This window comes from Alligator sinensis, unplaced genomic scaffold, assembly GCF_000455745.1.
Source record: "Alligator sinensis unplaced genomic scaffold, ASM45574v1 scaffold169_2, whole genome shotgun sequence".
Classification (NCBI taxonomy): Eukaryota; Metazoa; Chordata; order Crocodylia; family Alligatoridae; genus Alligator; species Alligator sinensis.
The window spans coordinates 2,548,228-2,555,057 of NW_005842077.1; the positions used below are offsets into that span (position 1 = coordinate 2,548,228).

Sequence of the window (6,830 nt, forward strand, 5' to 3'; positions counted from 1 at the left end):
GGAGGGCAACCAGTGGGTTGCAAGTGCAACCAGTGGGTTGCGGACTGGGGACACAGACCCTGGGTTGTGTGCTGGGTACATAGACCCCAGCCCCAGAGAGTGGGGCGATTTTATTGGGAAGCCCCAGGGTGGGCAGGGGGAGCGCCATACAGGACTATTGGGAAGCCCCAGGGTGGGCACGGCGAGCCCCAAAGAGGGGGAGTGCCATACAGGACTGTCGGGAAGCCCAAGGTGGGCACAGCGAACCCCAAAGAGGGGGAGTGCCATACTAGGAAGCCCAGGACGGGTGCAGCAGATGCCAGCAAGGGCGTCACTTGTGGGGTGCATAGACCCCAGCCCCGGGGAGGGGGCGATTACTGAGGAGGCCGAGAGGGGCGATACTGAGGAGCCCGGTAACAGGCTAGCACCGCGGAAAGCCCAGGACAGGGGAAGGGTGCTGTGGTGGACCCAGACAGAAGGGGAGGGGGCGATTACTGAGGAGGCCGAGAGGGGCGATACTGAGGAGCCCGGTAACAGGCTAGCACCGCGGAAAGCCCAGGACAGGGGAAGGGTGCTGTGGTGGACCCAGACAGAAAGGGTTAGCAGCACAGCATCCCGGAGAAGGGCAAGGTGCTGCGGTCGCCCCCGAGAGGACGGGGAGTAGTGGCACGGTGAGCCCGGGATCAGAGAGGGTAGTAGTGCGGTGGGCCTAAGAGACCGGTGGCCAGAGAGGACGTCCCAGAGGGGACTAGCCTATTGGAGAGAAGGCCCAAGAGCAGGCGTGTATTTGGACAGGACAACGTCTTTCCCATCAGCGAGGCTTGGGGCTTGGTATTAGGGGCTGGTAGGAGCCACGCGTAGCCTATAAGTCTAGGGTGCCTGAGGAGCACCCATTATACCGGGAGACCCCCAGGGGGTCCAGGAACACACAGGGACAGAGGTCCCGAGTAGCTGTGCCCAGGGAGTCATAGGCAGCCTCCCGAACCTACTGAACATCAAAGACGTGGCGGGTGAGAATAAGAGGGTGCCTTGGGCCGGCCTTGACACGGAGCGAGGGACCTCCAGGAGATCGCAGCCCTCCTAGAGGACTCCGCCGTGACAATCCCCTTCTGAGTCCATGGAGCCTGCCAACTTTCAAGGAGATAGGTGCAGGGGTTTCTAGGAAAATGCACCTTAGGCTGCTGACAAGCAAAACTCATGACATGTGTGACTTTGTGTGTGTGTGTGTGTGTGTGTGTTAAGGTGAGCCCTCACTGGTGCTAGGGCCTGTACATGACACAGTAGTGTGCCCCAATGAGGTCTCCTCCCCTACAGCCTCATCCCAGTCCACCCCTTTAAATGACAACAGGTAATAATAACTTAGTGAGCAGCAGCACAGTAGCACCAGTCACATTTCAGGCAGCCAAACTGTGACAGAGCCTTTCTTTCCTCTCATGCAGGAGCTTCTCCAGCAGCTGCCAGAGAACTCTCCCTACCAGCCCCAGCCCTGAGGCTTAGATGTGCCCAGGGCCCTGCATCCTTCCAGTCAGGTGCTAGGGGTGTTGGTCTAGGGACGTGGCACTGGCAGACAAGGTCCTTTGGGTCAATCTAATCTGGTATCTTTTAGTAGACCAACTGGATAATTACAGAAATATATCTTAGCAAGCTTTTGGGTTGAAAAACCCTTTGTCAGGCTGAAGAAACACCTGCAGTTAGCGTGTGTGCTGTTCCTGTATGGAAGGAATAGTAAAGAAGCCAGTGTCTGGCATGCAAGAAAGCCAGTCAGTGAAAATGGAAGTGGAGGCATTAGGGGGTGAGGGACAGGCTGGGGGAGAAGGGATGTAGCAGCGCAGGTAAAAGTGGAGAGGTACCTGGGGAGTCAGATGTCTGGCAGGTTGTAGTGTGTCAGAATTCCAGTGTCTATATTGAGTCCATGAGTGTCTGTACCTAGGAGGTTGCTGAAGTGCAGTTCATAGGCTCATCTGTGAAAAGTCTCTGCACCTGTTCTGTTTGAGAGTCCAATATTGATGCATTCTTCACTGCAGATTTCTACCCACGCTAGTGATACTGCTATTGCCTGGGATCTCTGGAGGGAAAGTCCATGTAAGAGCTGAGAATTATAATTTATCACATCTGTCTATAGAAGTGGCAATGTGTAGGGGGTGCACAGTGGTGCATGTGCACCCCCTGAGAATGCTGGTGCACCCCCTGATAGGCAGCACTCCCTGCTTAGGTGGCAGGCGGGGGGGGGCAAGCGGCAGCACCAGTCTCCTCCTGTGAGTGCTGGCCAGGAAGTGGGGGCGCCAGGTGGAGCCCCACTGGCACTTCCAGGAGTGCCGCTTCCTGGTCAGCATGATCAGCTGCTGGGGAAGCATGTGCCCCCACTGACTCAGGTGGCACCAGTTGCCTGTGGTCTACAGTGACCAAACTGTTTCGTGGCATTCTCTTGCAGGAGTGGACGGGAAACTCCTGCTTGCCATTGCTGTCCCCTTGTTCCTCCTCCTTCCTGCTGGTGCTTTCTTCAGCAACTGTTTGTGCAAAAAAGTTGCTAAAAGTGTAAAGACACATTGAGCTTTGGTATGAAGAGATTGGGGATTATGGGGATATGTCCTGCTGCTAAACCCCTGCAGGTCTTCCTAATAGCAAAGGCGGGCAGGGGGGCAAAGTTGCTTGGCACTTAGAATGGGCGAGCCAGTCAGATAGGATGCTCCAGCTACTCCTTGCCATTTGCATTTCTGGAATAGTGGGCAGCTTTGCTCAGAAAGGAGCCTCCTTGCACTGGGTACTCTGCATGTATGTAAATTAGCATAACTCCACTGTAGCCTGCTAGGGCTCCATTACTGATAGGTCCATGATCAGAGTCATTTTCTAAAAACATCAGTAAATGGAAAAAAAAATCCCTCTAACCTGCAAATCTCAATCCCCACTAGGTTTTTTCCTATCTGAGTCCTCTGCCATTGGTTCTTGAGAAGAAGCCTAATGAGGAAGACTTCTCTGTGGAAGAGCTGGAATCACGGAAGAGGAGGAAAAATCCCTCAACAAGAAACAACACATCACCAGCAGCTTCTCTCCTTTCCTTGTCGGGCAGGTTCAGAACCTACATTGAAATGCCTTAGTTCCCAAAGAGACACCTGAACTGCTGTGTGTCCAGCGTGAGTCAGAAAGGGTTGGAGTCCAGCTCTGAATCAGGATTGGCGGGGGTCATAGCGGGGCCCCTGGAATGGCTCTATGAGCGCTTGTAGGGCACTGGCCAGGTACTAGAGGATTGGAAAAGGGCCAATGTGGTCACCATTTATGAGAAGGGGAGAAAAGAGGACCCCAGCAATTATAGGCCTGTCAGTCTTACCTCAGTCCTTGGGAAGACCTTTGATAATATTATCAAGGAGCACATCTGCAAGGGCTCAGCAGGGGAGGAAATGCTCAGGGGCAACCAGCATGGGTTCGTTGAGGGACGGTCGTGCCTGACTCACTTGGTTTCTTTTTATGATCAGGTCACAAAGTCCCTGGACAAAGGTGTTGGGGTGGATGTCATCTTACTGGACTTTAAGAAGTCCTTTGACACAGTTTCCCACCACATTCTCTTAAAAAACCTTGTTGACTGTGGCATTGATGCCTACATAGTCAGATGGGCGGCAAATTGGCTAGATGGTTGCACCCAGAGAGTTGTGGTGGACGGGTCATTTTCGACCTGGAGGGATGTGTGCAGTGGAGTCCCCCAGGGCTCAGTCCTGGGGCCTGTACTGTTCAACATATTTATCAGTGATCTGGATGTGGGTGTGGAATGCATGCTGTCCAAATGTGCTGACGACACCAAGTTGTGGGGCGAGGTGGGCATGCTGGAGGGGAGGGACAGAATCCAGCTAGATCTAAGCAGATTACAGGGGTGGGTGGATGAGAATGGGATGGAATTCAACACAGACAAGTACCAGGAGAAGGAACCAGCAAAACACTTATACGCTGGGGAACACCCTTCCTGTCAACATGGTGGCAGAAAGGGATCTTGGAGTCACTGTTGACTCCAGGATGGATATGAGCCGCCAATACGAGGAAGCGGTCAGTAAAGCTAACCACACCTTGTTGTGCATCTACAGATGCATCACAAGCAGGTTTAGGGAAGTGATCCTTTCCCTCTATGTGGCATTGGTTAGGCCACAGTTGGAGTACTGCATCCAGTTCTGGGCTCCACACTTCAAGGGGGATGTGGCTAGCATTGAGAAGGTCCAGAGGAGGGCCACTCGCATGGTCAAGGGGCAGCAGGGCAGGCCCTACAAAGAGAGGCTAAAGGGCCTGAACCTATTCAGCCTCCACAAGAGAAGGCTGAGAGGGGATCTGGTGGCTGTTTACAAACTCACCAGTGGGGACCAGCAGAAACTGGGGGAGGCTCTGTTCCCCCGGGCACTACCTGAGGTTACTAGGAATAACGGCCACAAATTGTTAGAGAGAAGGTTCAGGCTGGACATCAGGAGACATTACTTTACATTTGGGGCTGCCAGGCTCTGGAATGGGAGGTGGTGCTCTCTCCTACCTTGGGGGTCTTCAAGAGGAGGCTGGACAGATATTTGGCTGGAGTGATATGACCCCGGCACCCGTTCCTGCCCGGTGCAGGGGGTCAGACCTGATGATCTGTTTAGGTCCCTTCAGACCCTAAGTACTATGATACTGTGATAGGACTTTCCCAGCTGGATGGAGGGTCTGTGCCCAACGTTACAGGGTGTGGGTTCTATCATTTTGTCTGGAGGGAGACTGAAGAGGACACCTCGGGTTTCCAAGACAGCGAGAAAACCTCCTTTTGGACAGCTCCTTGGGAGACTCTAGATATCCAGCAGAAGGATACGAGCAGCATAATGTTGGCACCTGTCCATGTCCACAAGAGGCCTTCCTTCAGGTGACTGTGCTGACAGAGGGTCTTCATTTTAACCCTTCCTCTGAGGACTTGCATCTCCCCATAAGGGGCCACCTTCACCCTGACCTGGAGAGACTTCCCTTCCCTGAGCGCATAGCTTGCTTGAAAGTACGAGCCTCTGAGGACTCCAGTGAGCTCCCTCCCCACGACATTGGCCTTCAGACTTGACAGTTTGCAGGGGACGAGGACATTTCAAGTGACTGACAGCGAGACAGACTTTCTGGCCACACACTCAGCAGGAGGAACAGTGCCTCCGGTCACCATGCTAAGGGAGACTCTTGAAGCTGGGACACGGGGAAAGCATGGGACCGTGGAGGAAAAAATCTACCAAAAGTTTAAATTCTAGGGCTGTCAGCAGGTGCATTATATGTCTAGAAACTGATGGTATCATGGGAGGAATGAAAGGACAAGAATTTGTCAGCCTGTGCCTGTTTGTGCAGCACCACCCAGACAGGGTAGCTTCTACTGATGTCTGTCTTATCGGGTGCTACAGCTCCAATGGCAAAAAAGGAGTGCTTTCACTGTAGGTAGCTAACACCCGTTCACCATCCTGCTGCAGAAACCCTGTGGCCATAAGTCACTGTGATTTTACTGTTGGGCAAATAGGGCAGAATCAAATGTGGGTGATCTCACACATCTCCCTTGCAGCAAACACTGCAGGTGCCTTGCCATCCCACAGGAATTGATGGTGAGATACGGATTGTGTGTTAATTATCTCTCTGTAAAAACACTGGTGTATCAGAAAAAGCAAAGTCTGAAACAACCAGCCCATGCTGGCAATGTGGTAGGTTTCAGTCGCATGAGGTTTGGGACCCAAGCTGATCCACCACCAGTTGCTCACCTGGGGTTGTGACATTATTCCCCCTCCTTGGGGGCAATAGTAAGGGTTGAAATTTGTCTCCATAGACATTTTGCAACATTTGCTTTCTGTGGGATCAGGAGAAACTCATGGTCACCATGTCTCAGAACAGAGGAAAAATCAAGGCTAAAAATATAGGCTGTGTTTATTTTTGTTGTTTTTTTCATAGATTCATAAATGTTAGGGACTGGAGGAGACTGTACAAGATCATTGGGTCCAGCCCCCTGCACTTGGGCAGGAAAGACTGCTTTATTTTGGTTTGTTTAAAAATACACGTGTTTCATCCTCCCTTATCACTGTACCTCGTGTCTTTTATGACTAGAGACAGCAACAACAAGGCTCTGATTGAGATTGGCACTCCAGAGTATTGTTTCACACCAGTCCCAAGGCGGGACTGACACCTGTCCCCAGAGGTCTGTGTGAAGTGAACAAAGAATTTTAATCCAGGTCCTGTAGAGGGGAATCCTAGCCCCAGACACCAAACCAGACTTCCTTCGATTTCATAGATACTAGGGCTGGAAGGGACCTCGGAAGATCATCGAGTCCAGCCCCCTGCCCCAGGGGCAGGAAGTTAGCTGGGGTCATAGGATCCCAGCAAGATAAGCATCCAATTTACTCTTGAAGGTGTTCAGTGTAGGTGCTTGAACTACCTTCCTTCCTTCTTTAAGTCTGAAGAGAGGGCATGAGCTAAGATGGAGTTAAGATTCATAGATTCATAGGTGTTAGGGTCGGAAGGGACCTCAATAGATCATCGGGTCCGACCCCCTGCATAAGCAGGAAAGAGGGCTGGGTCTAGATGACCCCAGCTAGATACTCATCTAACCTCCTCTTGAAGACCCCCAGGGTAGGGGAGAGCACCACCTCCCTTGGGAGTCCGTTCCAGACCCTGGCCACTCTAACTGTGAAGAAGTTCTTCCTAATGTCCAATCTAAATCTGCTCTCTGCTAGCTTGTGGCCATTATTTCTTGTAACCCCCGGGGGTGCCTTGGTGAATAAATACTCACCAATTCCCTTCTGTGCCCCCGTGATGAACTTATAGGCAGCCACAAGGTCGCCTCTCATCCTTCTCTTGCAGAGGCTGAAAAGGTCCAGTTTCTCTAGTCTCTCCTC

General features: G+C 52.3%; 1 pseudogene; it reads left to right on the forward strand.

Annotated features, from left to right (window-relative positions):
• Positions 1 to 5,243, forward strand: part of LOC112550315 — an 11,939-nt pseudogene extending 6,696 nt beyond the window's left edge.
• Positions 5,244 to 6,830: the final 1,587 nt, after the last annotated feature.